The sequence below is a fragment of the Canis lupus genome, chromosome 21, assembly GCF_003254725.2.
Source record: "Canis lupus dingo isolate Sandy chromosome 21, ASM325472v2, whole genome shotgun sequence".
Taxonomy (NCBI): domain Eukaryota; kingdom Metazoa; phylum Chordata; class Mammalia; order Carnivora; family Canidae; genus Canis; species Canis lupus.
Genome location: NC_064263.1, coordinates 39,554,790 through 39,578,343, shown reverse-complemented (window position 1 = coordinate 39,578,343; position 23,554 = coordinate 39,554,790). Strand labels below are relative to the sequence as shown.

The window sequence follows — 23,554 nt, the reverse complement described above, 5'->3', positions numbered from 1 at the left end:
GACATCCCAGATTGGTCTTTTTCTAATGCCAAAGCTCTATGAATTTTCATGAACAATATTCTTATACAATATTTTATATTTCATCATATATATTTTATATAGCCCTAATCAAGAATTACATAGTATCATGATTATTTTTCTGTAAGTTTTCTCTTTATTTTGCAAGGTGCTATGAATCTAGGGATTCTGACCTGCTTACTTTTTCTTTTTGGCCATGTATTTCCTTGTTGGTCTCGTGAAGCCTATAGGTTATTTCTTAGTTTAAATGCACAAAGTGAAATCCATGGAATTACAGAGAAAATTAGTTATATAAAACTGTTAAATAATTTTAAATTTTTGTGATATGGTAGAAAGTGCTACTTTACTAATGCATTAACCAACAATATTTATTGGAGGGACTCAAATACCAAAATTTTAAAGTAGCGACAAACATAAAAGATATTTTGAGATATGAACTAGTACGATGTGATATAAAAATATACTGTAATTCTATTGGTTACAGCATCACACATACTATGAATATTTTATGATTTGTTCCCTGCATCCACAATTTAAGGAGTGCAAATTTTCAATTAGAGGTGAGTTGAAAAGAATTTTTCCATCCAGGTTCACCATTCAAGGCCCCCTGAATCCTGTAGATGGAGTCTTGAGGCCTGTGGACCCTATGTTAAGAACCTCTATGCTACATGTTATGGGGCACCCATCATAAATAAAACAACAGTCTCTAAGTTTAAAGAGTTCATATTCTAGTAGGATATATGGATAGATAGATTAGATAGATAGATAGATAGATAGATAGATAGATAGATAGATAGAATATATACAAAGTGAACTCTAATTCAGTGTCTAATATATGATAGATTCCATGAGAGTCATATAGATAAAATATTATAGGAATTTACAGAATAGATTCCATGGCCTAGGAAGCCATGGAAAGGTTCTAAAGGAAATGAGTCTTAGCTGGTCTTGGAGAATAAAAGATTTGGATAGGCAGAAATTCAGGGGAGGGACATTTCAGGCTGACAGAATAGGCAGAGACCTTTAAAATAGCCAACAGGGGGTCCCTGGGTGGCTCAGCGGTTGAGCATCTGCCATCAGCCTAGGGCCTGATCCTGGAGACCCAGGATCAAGTCCCATGTCAGGCTCCATGCAGGGAGAGCTTCTCTCTCCTCTGTCTGTGTCTCTGCCTCTCTCTCTCTCTCTCTCTCTCTCTCTCTCTCTCTCTCTCTCTCTGTCTCTCATGAATAAATAAATAAAATCTAAAAAAGTAAATAAAATAGCCAACAGTTCATGTTCTATTTTAAAGAATGTGAAGATGTATATGGGATTTAAGACTGAAAAAGTAGTTTGCGTTTAGTTCACTGAGGTTCTTTAATTCTTGGCTAAGGAGTTTGTACTTTAGATTGAAGGTCGTGGAAGAAGCATTGACTATTTTTTCAGCACAACAGGGTGATGGATTTAGAGCTGTCCTTCAGGAAGTTAATCTGGCAGCTCCTTGTAGGATGTATGGGAGAAGGAAAGACATTGAGGAAATTGTTTCAGGCTAGAGATAATGAGGTCCTGAACTAAGGCAGCAGAAATGAGAAAGGAGGAAGGGGTGCATATGGAAAAGATATTAGGAGATAGAATTGTTAGGAGTTCACATTTAAGTGAGGAGACCAAGGGAGAGGAATGGTTCAAGTGTTGCTCAAACTTTTTAAACTTTGAGTGAGCAGGATGGTGGTAATACAATTAATAATAATTTTTTTTTAAAGTAGAGGAACATGTTTTAGAAATGGGAGCCATGAGGATTTCTCTTTTCTACTTTGAGTTTGATTCCTAATTTTAATTATCTGCTTGGAGCAATACTACAGAACAGTATAATGGGATTTCTGACTCTATAAAACCGTATTTCAGGTCTGAGGAAGTATAATAGCTTCACCAATATTTGCCTGGGCTTTGTCCCTATTTAAAGCCCCAGGTCCCTCTCCTCTTGTGAAACAGCTCTTATCCTATGGGACATATAAGAACTTCCAAATACATTACTTGCCTCTCTCTCACCTCTCTATTCTGGTTTGAAGGCCATACCTCATAAATGACGAACCTGTGTGATTGACATGATAACATGACTTTTCCTGAGTCATTCTTGTTCTGGAGAATGTTTTAACTTTATCAGGCTAAATAATTTCCCCTTCACTTCCCCTCATATATAGGAACTGATCTATAAAAAGTTTATTTATTATGGTCTAGTTAAAAACAATATCTACATGATAAAACAAAAACTCTCCACATAGCATTAGGGAAGTTATTCTTTTACAGGCAGATTCTTTCATCAGCCAAATAATTGTCCAGTATTTTATCTACCATCCCTAAAGAAATGCCTTCTTCAGAGCAGTGATTTGACTGGATTGCTGAAACACTGATGAACAAAGGTGTTCTATCTGAAGTGCCTCCTCTGAAAGTGAGACTTGTGGGAAAATAGACAAGGTTTCTATTTTGTTGAAAATTTAACCTTGATTTTTTGGTCATAGGTAGATAGGAATATTGATTATAGATAGATAGATAGATAGATAGATAGATAGATAGATAGATAGATAGATAATGGATAGAATGAACAGAATCTACCTTTTAAAATAGTGTTGCTATTGGTGGATAGAATATGCAGAAAGCTTTGATGATAGGTTCAGGTTAAAATGCTTCCAAGATAAAAATCCTTCAGCTGTGATTAAATGATGAATTTTAGTTATCCTTGTATCACCCATCTTGTTGCCAATGTAGCTGGGCTCTAACATAAGCGACAGTTGTCAGAAAATGAATACTTTAAAAAGGACTTCTATATCTAAATACATATATTTAATCAGAGAGTCCTTTGGCTTCTGAAAATAAGTTGTCTAATGAGAATTTCATTTGAGCAGCTGCGACTGAGGAGGTCAACAGGCATTGCCTAGGAGAATATGGCCCAGCTGGTTAAATCTGGTTGTTGTCGTGATTTAAATGGTCAAGTGCTGCTTGTAATCCAGGACCGTCTGTTTGTAAAGGGAAGAGTGAGTGCTTCAGCATAATGTACAGCTGTTTTAATCTCTCTTTAATAATAGTGCTTCAGCCACTATCATGTCTTGTGTATCATACTACTAAGTATATGATCCTAGGCCGAGTGAACTGGTTTGGGTCAGGTTCTGGAGGCATGTGAACTTGCAGAGAAAGGAATACAATGATATAAACCTCAACTCTCTGACAAAGTAAATCCTTCTCTTTTTGGCTCTTTTACATATTTTTTAGGTAATAATTATCGTGATTAAAAGGGAGTGATACTAGATAGAAATATTTGAACATGTGAGCTCTGATAGAAGCCATAAACTTAATGGGAAGTATGTGGGGTTTAGGTACAGTTGCATAGGATATATGTTGGACAGAAATTAGAGCATTTGCCCAGTGGAATTGTGTGCCACAGTTATCATGATAATGAAAGTATGTGGTTTCATTTGACTGTGTATGTGGAGAAAGGGCAGGAGCATTTGAGCTTTGGATTCCTGGTGGGATAGCCTTTCCAATGGATTATGCAGCTGTTACCCCTCACAAGAATGAACACGTGTTTATGTGTATATCTGACAGATTATTATCATTATTCACATCTCTAAACAATAACTTGGATTTTTACATATATTTTTACTGAGTTATATTTAGTTAGTATATATGTTGGCATGTATTGCTTATCTGATAGCTTTTGCTGTACTCAAGGAGGAATGTGGTATAAACAATGGGGAAACTCAGTTTTGAAAGTCATGTTTCTGAGCTAGATTTGTGTTTAACCATAAATTTTATTATGTGGAGGGGAAGTATAGCCTCCTGATTAAGAACATGGGTTCTGGAGCTACACTGCCTGTGTTTGAAACGTAGTTCAGCATTTGCCAGGTAGATAACACAGGGCTCCTCTCTGTGCCTCAGTTTTCTCCATCAAAAACTGGACATAAATATAGTGCTATTACAAGAATCAAGATTTAGTTAATGCAACTAAAGCATTTAGTGTATTACCAGCATGTAGTTAGTGCACAATAAATGGAGCCAACATTATTTTCTAGCTGTGTGACCTTCAACAAATTACTTAGTCTTTTTGTGCTTCAGTTCCCTCACCAGTAAAACTGGATGAATGATATCTACTTTTCAGGGTTGTGTGAGGATTTCACATATGAAATATATAAAACACATAGCATCTATAATTATAATTACTGTTACTATTATAATTGCCATTACTGTTATTATTTGAAGATACATTTTTTTAAGAGAAATATTACAGGAATCTCATCTTTCGCCACAGACAGAATCATAGGAAATGTCCCATGGTGTTAGGGGATTTAGCATTTGGCAGCAATGACGTTCCTGTTTTCTGGAAGAGCAATTCAGTTTAACTCTCCTTTCAGGCTTTTTGGAAAAGCTGATACTAAAGTTTCCCCACTGGAAGCCAATCTTCCCTGCTGAGAAATATGCGGAATATGATGTTGTCAGTGAGAGAGGTTGGTAAAGCCTTGGATGAGGTTTTCAGATAGTACCCAGTTAAGAGCAATGTGTTCCTGTTATAACAGAGAAAAAAAAATCTATTAAAAGCCCATGCGAAGAAGAAGAAGAAGAAGAAGAAGAAGAAGAAGAAGAAGAAGAAGAAGAAGAAGAAGGAGGAGAAGAAGAAGTTGTTAACATTCATACCATGCTAGAGCATCAAAATAATTTTTTTAAAGCAGAATTTATGGATATTACGTTTGCCACTGTTGTGATTGAAGGTTATGTTGGTGAAGCATTTAGAATATATGAGATCCAAACTCTTCTGTATATTTCTCATTCATGGGAAAAATTGGAAGGGTTTTGGATTTTTGCTTAAGAAACACATTAAGTATTCATTACAAAAGTTGCAGAATTATTATTTCAAATATTTGGAAATTTCAAGTCATTTAAATGCTGAAGTTCCCCAAGACCACTCATACTCTAAGTGAAGAAGCAATCAGGTATTCAGAGCAATGCTGATTCAACTTCATTTCATTTTTTCTTCTTTTTAAAATACTACATCTTAAAAAAAAATAAAAAAATAAAAAAATAAAATACTACATCTTTCCTCCTATGATATTTTGCCTTTCCTCTGTTTTAAAGAATTTGTATATTCATAGTAAATACCTATCTAGTGCCTGATATTTTAAATAAACATATTTTCTGAAAGTATTGTGCAACTAGGGATAAAAATGAGCTAGAACTACTGGTTTTTTAATTATGAAAAGAATTATATTTGGTATGTTCCTGTGTGAAGTATATTTGCTTTCTAATTCTTTGGAAACAGCACATCCTCTTATATAACTTTATAAACAATATAATCAGTCTGACTCCTGTGAGCCCCAGACATTCTGGATGAATCTTGGCTATTTCAATTTGTTGTTGTTTTACAACTCCCATTTACAGCGTTGGCAATGCACTAGTTGGTTGAATCTTTTTCTTAACTCCATTTTGCATGTCTCTGCCTTGAAAAGATACTTCAAATTTCTTGGCTCATTTCTATTTCTTCAGATTTAAACATTCTTTTCTTAAAGCTCTAAGAATGTTAAGAGCAGATGCAGGCAATTGCCTTTGATTTTTTTTTTCTTCTTCACCTGGGAAGCAAGAAGGCGTTCTGGCATTTTGTTGTTTAGAAAGAGGATGCAGCCTCCTGATGGTTTGATGAAATAAGTCATATTCTTACATGATTTTCGAGCCTGTAGAGTTTGAGTGTATTGTAGGCATTTCACATTTTTTCCATTGAAAATTTATTAGATCAACTTCAAGATGTATGCTTGGGATTCTGAGAAGTAATAGGAGTGGTTTTTAGATTCATATTCTTTTTCTTATATAATATATATATATATAAAATGAAAAGAAAAATAAATATGAAAAGAAGTGGTAAATTTAAATATGTGTTTATTTTGTGATATTTGACATATGAATGTAATAAGGCATAATAATTTTTAAAATGCCTGTGAATTCATCATCCAACCTAATACAAATTGCTATTTCGAATCTGCCTATGTTTTTTTCACCTGTCCAATCCCTTTATATTCTACCTAGATGTAACTCCTGCCAGAACTATGTGTTTATCATTTTCCCTTTTTGTTTTGAAACCGTTGTTTGGGTTTGTTTTAGAACTTTGTAAAAGTGGTACTACACTGTAACCTTCTGCACCTTGTTTCCTACACTCATAATTCTACTCTAAGCTCAATTTTGCAGTGTACAGCTCTCGTCCATTTTCATTTTCATGTAATAGTCTGTACATTATTCCATAGAATGATATACAGGAGTATATTCTCCTCTTTAGATATTTGGGTGCTATTGTTCTCTACAAGTACAAACAATGATGCTATGAACATTCTTATGACTGTCTTCTAATACACACATGTGCATGAGTTTTTTCTCTAGAGTGTATTCCCAGGAGTGGGGTTGCTGTTGACCAATTTTTGTATTCTTTTTCCACTCTGTTGGAAAACATTACACAAAGAAGTTGGAGCTACAGTGTGTGCGTGCATGCGTGCGTGCATGCGTGTGTGTAGTATAATCCTTGAAAGCTTTAACTTAACTGCCTATACCTTTTGGCTCTACCTTCCCCAAAATGTCTAGTACAGGTTTCTTTTTATCACTGAGCTTTTCCGAAGCTCACATGAGCCTTTGGTGGACCCTTCACTGCAATTTTCCTCTTTCCTTTTGTTGTATCTTAATAGAATTCTTCAACCCTTCTTTCAACTATGAGCACAAGCGTATTGTCATTCTCCCACTGGACTATGATTACTAGGTTTGTTAGGAAACACTTTTTTCCCCTTATGATCCTCTTTATTGACGTTTCCAGTCTGCTGTGATTTTTGAATTAAAGAAATTCCCAATCTCTAGGCATATCTGGCTCCCAATAATTTTTTTCTTAAATACTTACCTCAAGCTCAAGATTAACTAGCAAATGTGTTGATTATTGCCACAGTTCTGTCTTGCATTTATATTGAAATAGACAGTTTTCTAATCAGTTGACTTGTTAGCTGGAAGTCTTTATCTTTTCCTTAGAATGTTTAATTTGAGAATCCTTTGAGATACTGGCCTGAATACAATATGTGTTCTTGTCCTGACTCTGATAACTTACTGGGTAGTGCCTAATAATTGATTAATAGTTAATTAATTGATTGATGTTAGCACAAGTTTCTTAATTCAGAAAACATGGACATTAGTCTAGCATTAAAGGCCAAATTCTAAAATTCTGTGCTGCTCTGATTTTCTTTTAGAGTTTGTATCTCAATTTCAGCATTATCAGTAATTTTCTTTTTTTTTTTTTTTTAATTTTCTTTTTCAAACTGTTTTCAGGCTAGAAGTCATCTGAACCAATCTCATGACTCATTTTTCTTTTATTATGCTTAAAATCATTCTTTACTATTCCCAGTCTCTTTTTTCTGATGTTATAATCTTTATGAAGATAGAGATAAAAAATCCCATCCAATTTTGATGTGTGAAAGTTATTGTACAATGAGGTACTTATAAATGAAGCCATGGGTAATAGGCTCAGAAAGTTTTGTGTATGGTTTGAGAGATTGGCAAACAGAAGTGGGTGTTGGTAGGGTACCATGATCTACAAGAAGTAAGGGTTAGTAAGTCTACATTTGTCTGGTTGTTGTAAGGGGGATTTGGGCCTTAGAGAGAATTCATGGCCATAATTATTAACCATATGAGGCCATAATTTAATGCTGAATAACGGACACTTAGACCTATCATAAGCTTTCTTAATTTATGTTTTGAGGGTTTAAGTATAACTGAGAAGCCATAACTGAGAAGCCAGATAACTCCCACAGTGAGGTCATAATACATAGACCATCCACTAGCATTTGAAGTGCAGAAGTTAGAAGCCTGTGAACATCCCTAATTGCTTTCAGATAATGAATTGAAAATGTGTAAATACAAATACATAGTTAGAAAAAAATCGAAGGTATAATGAAAAATAACTATGAAAAATGTGAAAAGTATTGACTTAATTGCAATAAGAACCACACAGCAGCAGCAACAGCAGCAGAAACACTGTGCTAATGTATGGCTTGTGAATGAAGGCAACCACTAGTTAATGGGCAGTCTTTAGGGTAGCTAACAAACTGTGTACACCGGGATTCCATTCTACTCCAGAATACAGCCCTAATTCATTTAATTAGAAGTTTTTAGCAGATCCTTCAGAAATACCTCTTATCTTTAAGTTTTTACTTGTGTCATAGACCAGAGAGATGGGGAATTTAATTATTGCATAAGCATTGCATATTGCTTATGCAATAATTCTTAAATGTTCTTTTGGGCTATCTCTCTTTGTTTTCAGATAGAAGAAAGAGTCTGGAGGAAACTATATTATGTTCCTAATGTAAGAAGTCCTAAAAACAATCCTGTGATCTTTTTGATTATTTTTGATGATGTCACATGTAGTGACCATGTTATTTTGGAATACAGAAGACAGCAGTAAATTAATGTTGTATGCTTATAAATATTATTCACACAAATCTCACATGTACAAAAGTTTATATATTAATTTTAATTTTTCCATTATTAATTTAATTTGACCTTTAAGGCCCCGTTCTGACTAATAGCAGAAAGTCTGATCTCACTTCCAGGTAAACTTCCAGTTACTTTATGATTTAACTTCAGTCACTTAGAATTATGCCCCTTTTACTTCTTCATGGTATTATCTGATAGAGAGTTTAGGCATTTTTTTTTTTTTTGGCATTCATATCTGGCTATGATCATCAGTCTCTATTATGCTTAGAATAAAATTCATTGTTTAAAATCCAAACACTCTACTCTGGCTTTCAAGGCTCATCTTTTATTACTTTACCCTTTTCTTAAACCACTCCAGCTATTCCAACCTGTTGGTTTGTTGTTGTTGTTGTTGTTTGTTTGTTTTCCTGTCAAACATGTCTTAGTTCCTTTGCACTTACTTTTCCATGTGTCTGGAATGATTTTCCTTGAGATCCATGTACACTGACTCTTTCTTGTCATTCAGATCTCAGCTTAATTATCACTTCTTCAGAGAAGCCTTACTTAACCTTTAGATCTTAAGTAGGTCCCAGTTACTCTTTACCATATTACGCTCTTCAGTTTTCACCCTAGCATTTTCCACTACCACATATGCTTTTGTTCCTTTGTCTTCCTTTTGTCTCTCTCACTCCACTAAAGGGGGGAAGTCAGTGACAGCAGAGACCCTCTCTGATTTGTCCACTGCTCTATTCCCAATGCCTAATATTGACTAGAACACAAGACCCTTATTAAATGTTTGTGGATTGAATAAATGAGTGAAGGTTGCTAAATGATCTGAAGTGGTGTCTCTTGTTCTTACTTTTTCCTCTATTGTTCTGGCATTTACTTTTTTACTCCCTCATCCAGGCCTCTCTTAACCATATCTTTGTCTTTCATAATATTGGAAGTCAATATAGGAAATGAAAGTAAGTTCCTCTTTTCATGGCCCTTTCTTCTCTCTATTGGTACACATTTATTGTTCAAAAGTCAGCTGCCAATGGGAATGTAACTCCAGATACAATTTTATTTTCTGTTGTCCGCTAGGTCAAACATATGCTTCCTAACTATTCTGAAACTACATTTCAGTTCTCCATTCCACGTAACTGTATGCAAGAGTAGAGCCCTTTGTATGAAGCTACACAAGTGAAAAAATTTTTTAAAATATGCTCTAATTATCTTAATCTATGGTGAAAACTGAGTCACTGGCTTTTACTGTGGCTACTCCTATTCTTTACTCTTTGCTGTGTAGTCAGTAATAGCTTCAGAAGTTAGGGATTAGGGATAGTCTTAGTACCTGATGGGGACTAGCATTGATTTTATTTTTTTCTTGCTTAAAACTGTTTTTCTAACAGTAGTATTTATTATCCTTCATATCTGTTGTGCTTTTTCTTTTGCCTTGATGTGAATATAATGTGGACATTCTTTAGAATGTCACATTAGAGCCACCACACATTATTAGAATTTGATTCCTAGGGTCCATTTATAATTTTTCTCTAGTGATCTTTCTGACTAAGAAACTTGAGGATGTAACAATCTCATAATGAGCTTTCTTATATAAGAGTCAGCCCTATGTTGAAGTTGAATTAGTTATATAGTAACATACTTCTTGTTCAGCCATTATCCTTCCAAACCCAGAATAATCTTCCATCTCTCCTCTGCTTATCTAAATTTTCCATCTATCTATTTTACAATGTACAAAATCCATATCACATCTGATCTTCTACTAACTACTTTAGCCCTCATGATTTCCTAATTCTCTGAGATTTGTGGCAATAAACAAACAAACACCAAATTCATGGAAATTGAGAGCAGAAAAGTGGTACCAGGTTTTAGGGGGTGGGTGAAATAGAGGTTGGTAAAAGTATACAAATTTATAGTTATAAGATGAATAAGGTCTGAAGAACTAATGTATAACATGGTGGCCATAGTTAATAACACTGTATTAAATAATTGAAATTTGCTTAAATTAGTCTTATAGAGTAGAAATTAAACATTATTATGCCTACCCATTCCAAAATAGTACAGAGATGAGGTGATGGAGGGGGAAATCCTTTCAAATGTATACAATTAATCATCATATTGTATATTTATATATCTTGCAATTTTATTTGTCAATTATACCTCAATAAAGCTGGAAAAACTGTATATCATTTCACTTATCAATAGATTATACCTCTAATTATATTGTTTGCTATTTTTTATATTGAGATTTTATTGAGATAATTATAGGTTCCCATGCAATTGTAAGAAATAATACAGAGAGATCCAGTGAACATTTGGGCCATATTCCCTCAGTGTTAACATTTTATAAAACTATTATATAATGTCACATCCAGGTTATTGCCACTGATACAGTTTACTGACATTACTCATATTTCTCCAGTTTTAATTATACTCAGTTGTTTTGGGGTGTGTATATTAAATTCTATACAGTTTTGTCACCTATAAATCACATATATAGGTTTACATATCTACTGCCATAATCAAGATATTAAATAGTTCCAACACCACAAAGATCCCTTGTGTTGCTTTTTTTTTTTACAACCACACCCACCTCTCTTCCACTCTTAACATCCCTCACCCTCTGTACCAAATCACTGTCAAACAATAGTGTGTTCTTCATTTCTAACATTTTGACATTTCAAAGATGTTATATGAATGGAATCACACAGTAAGTACATGTTTGGAATTGGATTTTTTAAAACTCAGCATAATTTCCTCGGAAGTATCCATGTTGTTGTTTATATCAATAGTTCATAATATTTTTTTATTGCTGAACAGTTTTCAAGTGTATATAGCACATGTATGTTTCACAATTTGTCTAAAGGCATCAATTCAAAATCCAGTTTTTAGCAAATAAAGTTGCTATGAACATTTGTGTGCAGGTTTTTGTATGCAACTAAGTTTTCATTTCTATGGAATTTATGCCCAGGAGTATGGTCGCTGGGTTGTATGGTAATTGATGTTTAGTTTTATAAGAAACTGCCAGCTATTTTAGAATAGCTAAAGCTATTTTACATTCCCATCAGCAATGTATGAGTGACCTAATTTCTCTGCAACTTTGCCAGAATTTTGTTTTGTTATTTTTATTTTAGCCATTCTGATAGTGTGTAGTGATTTCTCATTGTGGACTTAAATTGTATTTCTTTTATGGCTAATGATGTTGGACATCATTTTATGTGCTTGTTCACCATCTATTTACCTATCCTCTTTGGTGAAATGTCTATTCATGTCTATTGTCTTTTAATTGGATTGTTTTTTACTGTTGAGTTGGGAGAGTTCTTTATTAATGTAGATACTAGTTCTATGCCAAATATGTGATTTGCAAATATTTTCGTCCAGTTTGCAGCTTGCCTTTTCATCCTTTTTACACAGGCTTTCATAGAGCAAAAGTTGATACTTTCAAAGAGGTACTAGAAAGCAATTTTTCATTTTATGGATCATGCTTTTGATGTTAAGTCTAAGAACACTGCCTAGCCCTATATTCTAAACATTTTTCTAAAGTATTTATAGTTTTACATTTTACATTTAAGTCTATAATCCATTTAGAGTCCACTTTTGTATCAGATGTGAGATTTAGGTCACTTTATTTTTAAAAAATATTTTATTTATTCATGAGAGACACACAGAGAGAGAGAGAGAGGGGCAGAGACACAGGCAGAGGAGAAGCAGGCTCCATGAAGGGAGCCTGACATGGGACTCGATCCTGGGTCTCCAGGATCACGCCCTGGGCTGAAGGCGGTGCTAAACCTCTAAGCCGCCCGGGCTGCCTAGGTCACATTTTAAAATAAGGTGTGAAATTTAGGTTTCATTTTGAGTTAGCAAGGTCATAGGATACAAGATCAACACATAAAACTCAACCATATTTCTATATATTAGCAATGAATATATGAAAACAAATTAAAAACACTTTATGGTTTACAGTTGCTCCAAATAAAATGAAGACTGTAGGTATACATTTAAAGCATATGGAGGATCTGAGGACAAAATTATAAAATGCTGATAAAAGAAATAAAGGCAAACCTAAATAAATGACAACCCATACTATGTCATGGATTAGAAAATTGAATTTGGTAAAGATGTCAGTTTTTCCTCAAATAATCTATATATTTAATGCAATTTCTATCAAAATTCTAGTAAGGCTTTCATATGCATAGATAAGCTTATTCCAAAGTTTATATAGAAAGGGGCAGAAGCCTGGAATACCTAGGATAATCTTGACAAAGAAGAATAAGATGTTAAGAATCACTCTACCCAATATCAAGGCCTACAATACAGCTACAATGATCAAAACAATATGGTTTTGGCAGAAAAATAGACACATAGATCAATAGCATATAATAGAGAACACACAAAAACATGCTCAACTGATTTATGACAGATGAAAAGTGTTATTTGCTGTTTTATGTTTATTGATCTTGCCTCCCAAGAAGATTTTAATTTCTTTGAGGACACAGATCATGTCTTTTAGTCTATCTTCACAATGCCTAATATAGATCTTAGCATGTAATATATGTATAATAACTAAAAATCTGTTGATTTATAAAAGGTTTCAGAGAGATGAATAATATTATGGTTCAAAGGAGATAAACAGGTTCAATTCTTAGGGAGTGCCTTTGCATTTAAACAAAAAATATATATACATATTTAAATATACACATATATATGGTCATTATTTCCAGAAGCATTTATCAAGCTCTTTCATCTGGTGGAATAGTTAGTGGGCCTGGGGTGGGGAGAGGTAACAGTGGAGAAAGAAGAGGAGGAAAAGAAGAAGATAAATACAGAGATGGACAGATACTGGTTTTTAGTAACTCAAATTAGTGGAGAAACACACATAGAATAATTATATTAGAATAAGTGCTATAGTAGAAGTTGCTATAGAATACTGTGGGAGTAGAGAAGGGGGCTGTCATTTTGTCTAGTACATCGAGGAAAGGATTTAGAGACATTTGAGCTTGATTTTGATGAATTGTAAGCTATTCATAGTGACCAGGAGATATAATAAAATCCTAGGTGGAGAAAACAGTATTGTATTAAGTTTCAATGGTATGAATAAACCCATGAGTTTGAATTCAGAGGTTCAATGTGGCTGGACAGGAGATATGACTGAAAAAAAATAGAGTGAAGCCAATCTAAAGAGTTTCAATTTTATCATTTGGGTAATAGGGAGCAGCTGAGAGCTTTAAGGAAGAGGATGCATAACGTAATTGGACACATTTCTTATAAAAGAAACTTTGGTGGCATTTTGATTATCATTTGGAAAGAGGCAAGGCCAAATGCAGGAAAAACTGCTAATAGGCTATTTTAATGGGCCACATATGTACTGATAAGAGTCTAAACAATTAAGGCAGTGGCAGGGGATAGAGAGGAGGAATCAGCTTTTAGGTATATATTTGAGGTTGCTAATTAGATATGGGATATGAGGTTGGGAAGGAGACAAAGAAGATTGAAGTGTGCTAGCAGAGAGATTCAATGATGAGGTTATTAAGATGGTGAATAAAAAAAAAGAAAGATGGTGAATATAGCTAGATAAAGTTTGGGGAGAAGTTTTGGGTTTGGAAATAGAGAGTTGGAGCATTCTGTGAAAGTAGATACATTTGATTATCCTGGACATTAGGAGAGAGAGTACCCCATGGCTCCCCATCTTTTTAAAATGAAGTATAATTTACATATAGTGTTACATTAGCTTCAGGTATACAACATAATGAGTCAACAATTCTATACATTACTCAGTGCTCATCAAGATAAGTGTACTCTTAATCCTCTTTATCTATTTCATCCTTCCCTCTACCACCTCCCCTATGGCAACCACCAGTTTGTTCTTTGTATTTAAGAGTTGGTATTTTTGTTTGTCTTTTTTTCCCTTTGTTTCCTAAATTCCACATATGAGTGAAATCATATGGTATTTTCCTTTCTCTATTACTTCATTTAACATTATACTCTCTAGGTTCATCCATTGTTGCAAATGGCAAGATCTTATTCTTTTTTGTGGCTGAGTAATATTCCCTTATATGTCCTATGTGTGTATGATATATCTATATATCAGCATATATATCATGTATGTGTGTATATATATATAAAACTTCTTTATCCATTCACTTGTGGGTGGACACTTGGATTGCTTTTATATTTTTGCTATTGTAAAAAATACTGCAATAAGTATAGGGATACACATATCTTTTTGAATTAGTATTTTTATATTCTTTGGGTAAATAGTAGTGAATTACTGGATCATATAGTAATTCCATTTTTAATTTTTTTAGGAACCTCCATATTGTTTCCCACAGTGACTGCAACAGTTGTATTCCCACCAATAGTGCATGAGTCCTTTTTCTCCACATCTCCACCAATAAAAACTTGTTAGTTTTTATTTTAATCATTCTGACAGGTATAAGGTGTGGTATCTCATTGTAATTTTGGTTTGCTTTTCCCTGATGATTAGTGATGCTGAGCATCATTTCGTGTGTCTGTTGGCTATCTGTATGTCTTGTTTGGAAAAATGTCTATTCAGGCCCTTTCTCCACTTTTTAATTGTTTATTTCTCTGTTGAGTTATACAAGTTCTTTATATATTTTGCAAATGATATATCCCATATCCTTCTTTGGATATCCTTTGCAAAGTCCTCTCCCATTCAGTCGGTTGCCTTTCTGTTTTGTTGATGGTTTCCTTTGCTATGCAAAAGCTTTTTATTTTTGTATAATCCCAGTAGTTTAATTTTGCTTTTGTTTCCCTTGCCTGAGGACGCATATCTAGAAAAATATTTCCACAGCTAATGTCAAAGAAACTAAAGGCATCCAAATAGAAGGAAGAAGTAAAACTTTTACTATTTGCAGATGATATGATACTATATAAAAATTCCACCAAAAATTATTAGAACCAAATAAAGGAATTTAGTAAAGCCACAGAATACAAAATTAATATATATAAATCTGTTGCATTTTTATACACTAATAATGAAGCGGCAGAAAGAGAAATTAAGAAATAATCTCATTTACAGTTGCATCAAAAATGATCAAATACCTAGGAATAAACTTAACCAAGGAGGTAAAGGACCTGTACTCTGAAAAGTATAAAACATTGATGAAAGAGATTGAAGATGACACAATACCAAACTTTTTCACAAAACTAAAGCAAATAATACTAAAATTTATGTAGAACCACAAAAGACCCTGAACAGCCAAAGAAATCTTGAGAAGGAGGAACAAAGCTGGATGTATCACAATCCCAGATTTCAAGATATTCTACAAAGCTGTCGTAATCAGAACAGTAAGGTACTGGCACACAATAAACGCATAGATCAATGGAACAGAATTGAGAACTCCGAAATAAATCCACACGTATATGATCAATTAATCTATGATGAAGGTGGCAAGAATATACAATGGGGAAAAGACAGTCTTTTCAACACAAGGTGTTGGCAAATCTGGATGGCTACATGCAAAAGAAGGAAAGTGGACAACTTTCTTACACCATATACAAGAATAAACTCAAAATGAATTAAAGACCTAAATGTGAGACATGAAATCCTGAAACTCCTACGAGAAAACATAGTAATTTCCCTTCGCTCCTTTTCTATCATTGTTATGAATTTAAACTTTTTCTCAGAGAACTCATTGCAGCTTTCAGTTGGCATCAAATTTGTTCCACATGTGGAAGCTCTGTAATCTGTCATTTTATTTACATAAAAGAAGAAAAGCATCTATAGGCCAATACAGCTCATGTGTGTCTTACCTGTTCAAGTAAATTCAATTAATTTTGTGGCCCATTTTCACTTTGTCAGTAGCATTGACATCACCTTGAAACTTATTAGAAATGCAGATTCTTGGGCCTCACCCCTTACCTACAGAAAGTCTGGGATGAGGCCCAACAACCCATGTTTTAACAAGCTCACCAGCTGTTTCTGATGCACACTAATGACTAAAAACTATGATATAGGATCTATGCTTTATTATGTTGTCTTATGCTGTTCTGTTGCTCAAACCATGTAACATGATACCATGAAATCATCTTCTGACTGGAAAACATATTTCCAGCCATCATCATGATCAATAATTGTCTAACAAAGGATAAAATAATGGATAAATTGACTTGATTAAGAAGTAGGATGAAAGTAAAATCTACAGGCTATATATGTTAAAGTGTGTAGGTATTGCTTTTTAATTATATTACTTTCTCTAAATTTTATTTCATATAAGTCTATCTCCAAGAGCTAGAAAATAAAATTGGCGTGATTTCACCAATGGAGGAGAAAAATGGATCTCAGGACTGCCTTAGCAATTTAGTGGATAGTTCAGGTGATAGTGTCGGTGGCTCTGGTTATGGAAGAGAAGCTGATGAGGGAAAGAAGAAAGGTTCTTGTGTGGTTTCAAGTGTATTCATCTGGATTCAGATTTTATTTCAGTTTCTGTACCTGGATCAAAGGTATAGTGCTCAGATCATAGCATATGATCACTTATCTGAGGTGCATAACAGATATTACTGGGTGATGAACCAAATTTAGTATGGAAAACAAAGCTCATGGTATTTGGGCTGTAAGAAGGTTAACATTTAATTGCCAATGAAAATCTTGTATTCTTGTTAGTTATGTAGATCTAGCAGCATTGAAGGTGGCCTAGGCATAAGTGAATTTCTAGTTGTTGAGGTGATCAGCCTCAGGTTTCTCTGGTGATGAACTTTAGTTTCTGTTAGCCTCACTTGCTCTGCCATTCCTGCTGTTTTGCAACAGGGCTTAAAAGTGCTTTAAGTGCTTGTGACCGTGGTAATGAATGAAAATGTCTTTCCAGCACTGAGAGGATTGCATTAGACTGAATAGTCACCTCACTTGTAAAAGCACTATTAGAGTGGGGCAGCTGTAAGTAAGGATAACGATTTGTGTCCACTGCTTATTTACTGAAAATTGTCAATGTATTATTTATTGAGAGCTCTCCAGACAGTGCTTGTCAGAATAAAAATGTCAGCTCTGAGCAAAATGTTATAATACATAATAAAAATGCTAGGTACGCATTTTAGGGAGACAACTAATTAGACCTGCTTTTTCTTAAGGAAGGGGTAGTAAAAATGTCTAATATTGTGGATTTCTCCATTTGTATAACTCCTTTTCTTTTCCCCCTGCTCAGCTCAATATTTGGTTTAAAAACTTACCAGGCCTGAGAAATAATTTGAACAACTTTGTATTGTTGCCATTAGCGCAAGTAGTGAGGAGGCTTGCTCAAGGAGGAAGAGCCTGGCTGGTAATCCCACAGTGAGCAGCTGCCCTCACCTCCATGTTTTGTCTGAAATTAGAAGATGTCACTTCCTCCCTGAGCAGTGCTCGTGGAAAACTGCCTCCAGTGTAAACAACATAAAATTATTAAGCTTATTCCTCAGCCGTGCTAATTAACCCCAAACAAATTTCACATTAAGGAAACAGAATTCAATCAATGTAAATGTTATTGCTGTGTATTACTGTAAGCAATAATATAGTGGCTAAAATAATTAATTATTTTGGATTTTTTTAAAAGAAAGTATTCTTTTTTATGGTGTTGCAAAATATTTTGTAGATTTTTCTTCCGCCTTTCTTCGGCCTTCTCTGGCATAGAATATAAAAGACCCATCTGGTAAAGCATGGTTAATACACATTTTTTTACGGGAAGGGAAAAACGTATTTTGGAGTGGCTCAGGTTTACTTAGTCTAATGTTATTATTGGCAATACTTATGCAGATTTTGTCTTCTCCTACCTCTTGTAGTTCACTACTCATTGTAGCAATTTCCTATTTTTTTTTTTTCTACCAGTCTTAAAAAGACCGGTGGTGATGGTGGTGATGGAGGGAAAGATAAACAAGAAGATGGTTAAATACAATCCACTTCTGGGGAAAAAATGAAATGCTGTTTTGCTGTATTTCAGGTTTGGGGAAGCAGTCATCAATAAAGATTTTTCCTTTTTTATCTGGGCTTACATAGGAGGTCAAATTATCCTCTTCAAGATAATTTTCTTACGTTTTTTTGAAAACAACCAGATTTCTAAATAATTGCTTGTTTGTGCCTGTGATAACTTTGGATAAAATGTATCGTTAACATCATCTTCATCATCCCTGAAGACCTTTAAAGACATGAAGCGCAGAAGCCAGATGACATGTAACTTGATTTTTCATGCAGTAAAATGCATATTTGATTAATATGGAATTATTTATCAATTAGAGGTGGCATATTCTGTAGCACATGGAACATAAATCAGATACGATTTGTATTAAGGTTATTCTGAGTTATGATACATTCTTTAGCCAATATATACTAGCGGGTGCTAAATTAACTTTGAAATTTAAAATAATTTTACAAAATGGCGATGCAATAAAATAAAATGTTACTTTTCACAGATTGAACACCAACCATTTTTTTTGTAATTTTGTCATCTTCTTAGCAAATATAGAAACCTCTGTCTTTCTCTATCCCCAGTTAGTTCAGTATCCTATTTCATGGCTCCTCTTAATTCCTTACTTTTTTCTATTTAAACTCTATCTTCATCTTGATTGGAGTATTAATCTTTTCATCGTAACTTAAATACCTAACAAGCAGTTTGCTACTAAATATTTACAGTGATGCCAAAACTAATAATGAGAACACAAGTGTTCCAAGAAATAGCTAGGACATGCCACTAAAAAGTAAAAATTAATAAAAATGAATTTTTATAATGCAGTTGAGAAGAAATTAAAATCCTTTGGAAGGTCTGTTTTGAGATAACATCTGGATGCACCATTTATTTGATTATGTATTTTGGTTTCAACTGATTTGTTTCAGATGATCGTTTATATTTTGGTCTGTTGATTTAGTTTTTATAGCCAGAGAGTTATTTTCTTTTTGACTTCCTTGGACATTTATTTTTACCTTTCCAAATAGAAAGCAACTTTAGAATTTATTTGCATACATAGGAAGTTGATAATGTACCAAAGATTACAAGGTGCTACATTCAATAATTTTAAAATCTCATACAATTTAGACAATGAAGAATTTGTATCAAATATTTCTATACATTTTAGATGTTTATATCTCTATATTTAAAGTAAAAGCTCTAAAAGTATACATGCGATAGCAAAGAATGTAAGATGGTTAAATATGATAGCTGGCACTTGGATAGACCTCTGGCAGTCAGGACTCTTAGAAAATATTAAACTGTATAATTTCTATGATTAATATTTCTAGATTTTAAAGTTACACCATAATACCGAACCAAAAAAAAAAAGCAATAAAATTCTAAAATAAGGGTCCTAGTTAGAAGGACCTGTCTTAGTATATTTTAAAATGAGATGCAAAGGCTTTGCATCCAGTACTTTATCCCCTTTAAGACTATAATTGACAAACTGCAGTAATCATGCTTTTATGTGTTTTTCTTCCTCTACTGAATTCATTTTAAAAAACGAAAGTAAAAAAGGTAAAAAGAGACTCCAGAATTTTGAAACCCAGTGGTCCTGAAGTGATGGGAAAATAGCCAAGGTGTCACAGCTAATTTCTGACCCTGTTTTATGAGTTCTGCTGTTCCTTATTCCCCCTGTCAGCCTGGGAATCCCTGAGGCTGTGCAAACTGGCTGAACATCACTCAATCCCAGTTTTATATCCCCTTTTAATAATGTTGAGTCTATTCTGTCCAACTTTGATTCAGACAACCTGCTTGTCTTGAAAAAGTGATATATTTAATCAGGGACTCTGTCTCCAGCCTAGCTCCCACTGCGTGTGACTAGAGCCGAGAGTAGTGCAGTGGTCTGTCACTTCTGTTTGAATGGGTAATGTGGAGCCCATCAGCTGAAAAGACAGGAGCTGGAACTGCTTGTTAGGACACATGATCAAAAGCCACTCTCTGCTTTCTGCCAATCAAACCTCATGTTGCCTTGTGGGGCAGACATTAAATAGATTTTTTTTTTCTGTCTTACACTGTGGGCACCTTGCCAGTTTGACATGTGAACTGTTACAAAAGATAGCAGAGTTTTGACCGCTTGCTGACTGCTTTAAAATATTACCAAACACTTGTTGTCAAAATGAAATATTCATAATACTACATTATGATAAATTCTTTGAAGTATAATTCAGTGCTTTTATCTTGTAATTTGTAGATTTTTTTTTCTTTTGGCTAAGGACAGAAGAAACAATAGACAATTGCTTCTTGGGTCAAAGTAAGGGAGACAAAAGCCTATAAATCGATCCAATTGCAAAGCCAACACAACTGTATGACAAATAGTTTTGAATCACATAATGATTGCTTTGTGAAAATAACATTAGTGAATTAAATGTTATTTTACATTGTTTCCTCTGCTTTAAAAATTATTTACTTCCCTTCTAAGTCAGGATAAGAGAGTGGTTTTAGTATTATATGTTAGGCAAATACATTAAAAGCTTTATTTTGAAATTTAATTCAGGATCTTATTCCCTCTGCGTATTGAGAGGGTGGACAAATTTCTACATTCTAAGACATTCTCTTGATTTGCTACTGTCCTGATGATTATATGTTACTCTCCTTTCTCTTTTTGTCATCCTCTGAAGAGTCTCCCATTATATCACAACTTCGGTTTTGTACCCATAGCGACTGAATAATGATGGTGGCATAGACCTAACTTCTAAGCTTTTTAAGAGAAGAATGAATGAGTGCCTAAGTACTTTTGACTTAAAAGGGCATTGGAACTGGCATTTGCTATAATTTCCAAACACCCAGTTAACTGTTCAAAAGCTGTGAAATCTTCTCTGGTGCTTTGATATCTCCAAACTTGCCACTTGGTACTTGCTGTTTCTTCTCTAATGATCATTTTAAAAGGAGTTAAACATTTTCACCAAAACATACCATGGCAATCTAGTGGAACTCATTTAAACAGGGAGCTACACATAAACAGCTGCTCCGTCAATAAGCCATTCTTTATAATACCCTTATTACCTTCTAGTGTCTCAAATTCTGATTAGTCAACAGTGCTGATTGCTGCACGGCATTCCGTTGCCCATCTTCCTTCTGCTCAGCTGCTCATGTCTTAGTTGTTATTTGATTACAACACAACTTGGGCATTGTTTCTCCAAGTTGCTCTTCATATTGTATCTTAAAAACTGTGAATTATCCAGGGAAACTGGGATGGTGTGGGAGTGACTTTCTTTACACACATTAAAAATATTTGAACAAAGCATGGCATGAGAAATGCCACTATGGAACACTTAGATTGGAAAGAATATTTGTGACTTAAAACTCAGTACTTACGATCATATTAGGAAACAGAGATTAAGTATGTAGTAGTATTTTAGAAGCCTTATAGTACTTCACAAATGTAAAGAGTTATAAAATTGTTATATCATGGTTATTAAATTTCAGCCAGATATAAAGTTCTGGAAGAGGTAATTATGTATGTAGAACTCCACAGGAAGGGCCTGAAGGACCTTCATCTTTGCCCCAGGACTAGATCATTTTAGTGCAATTATTGTATGACACCAATGATTGCCCCACTACATAGGGACAGCATGTTGGTAGTTTCAGTTATGATGAAATAAATAAGGGTGGGAAAAAAATCTCTATAATGAAGTTTGAATTTCAGCTATTCCTTTGTTGTGACCCCCTGGAATCTACTCTTGGTGAGTAGGAAATGCTGACACACTAGAAATGCAACCCCAGTAAAGGCCCTAAATCTGTCATTGTGCTCTGGAGTCTGCTCTGAAAATAGCAAAGCTCTTTTGGTAAATTAAAATCGGTGTGAATGGGAACAGATGCTGACACGCTTTACTTTATCTTCAGGGACGCCAGTTAGAGAGGAGAGGGTCAGCAAGGCTAGATGTAGGAAATACAGTGAGTGTGCAAACTTGTTCTGTCAAGGAAGTTCTGTTTTGGGATGTTAGTCAGTAGAATTGTATTTATCTTTGATAATCCAGGTAAGAATTATACCCACATTGCTCTATCTAGAGGAAAAATGAAGGAGGTGGTATTCATTTCTGAGAAAACTCTCTCTTTGCGATGTTCCCTGTGGTTGTGTCTTTTCTTCATCAGCCTGCTTTGGCTATAAACTGTCTCCGACTACTATTAGGTTTTACTTTCCAACATCATTTTGGCATAGCTTCCGAAAGTATTTGTTGAACACTAATGCTACTGTAGTCTTCGTACTGATATTTGTCAAAAATAATGAAAATGGTTTATGTTCTAAAAATGTACAATTTATCAAATAGCTTGTATAGTCAATTTAAATAAGTCTCGTAGAAGTTTCAGTCTTGATTTGAAAAAATAGCATAGGATGAATTTATTTATAAGAACCTTAATAGTTTCTCTCAATTCCTTTTACATTTTAGATTACCTTATAATTTTCTAAATCTACATGAACAATAATGATCAATTTTGTCAGTATTATTCACACCTTTTATTAATTTAACATAGATGAATAAATGTGAATGTTGTGAAGAGTTGATTGGGAATAGATTTTAAATCTGACAGTTAGATTACAGGGTACCTAAGAAAAAATGGCTCTTTCACTAGATACCTAGTAATTTAATTCTTGTTTGAAATTATTATAATTTATTACAGTGTGTGGGTCCTAATGAATGTCTACTATTAAATGAAAAGGAGAAATTGAAATTAAGATTATGAAATTCTTTTAACTCATATCTTAAAATCCTCTTAAACAATTCAGGAGACATTAATAAGCTACGTGGGTTTCTTTCCATATTCTGTAATGGCAAATAAAAACATTTTTTTGGCATTTAAAGATTCTTAAAAATGCTGAATGCCATTGAACCTCAAAGCATACAATCTTAGAATTTTATAAAATGGTAGTTGCCATGATAATAGCATTAAAATTGTTAACTCCATTTAAATACTTATTTGGATTATACACAGACTTTCCCAGCATTTGAGTTTTCCTGAAACAACTAGGTTCCTTCGTGTTAAACATTTAATATACGACAATTTGAGATTTCTTAGAGCTATGAACTATACCAGATTAACATTTAAAAATTTCCAAACACTAGGGAGACTTAAAATGTGAGTAAAACTTATAAATAAAATAAAGATGTCCAAATGCCCACAGGCATTCGAAGTTGTCACTTACCCCTAGA

At 34.0% G+C, this 23,554-nt stretch overlaps 1 protein-coding gene across 36 annotated transcripts in view; it reads left to right on the top strand.

Annotated features, from left to right (window-relative positions):
- Positions 1-23,554, top strand: part of SOX6 (SRY-box transcription factor 6) — a 665,863-nt gene that overhangs the window by 340,524 nt on the left and 301,785 nt on the right. The gene's annotated exons all lie outside the window — the stretch shown is intronic.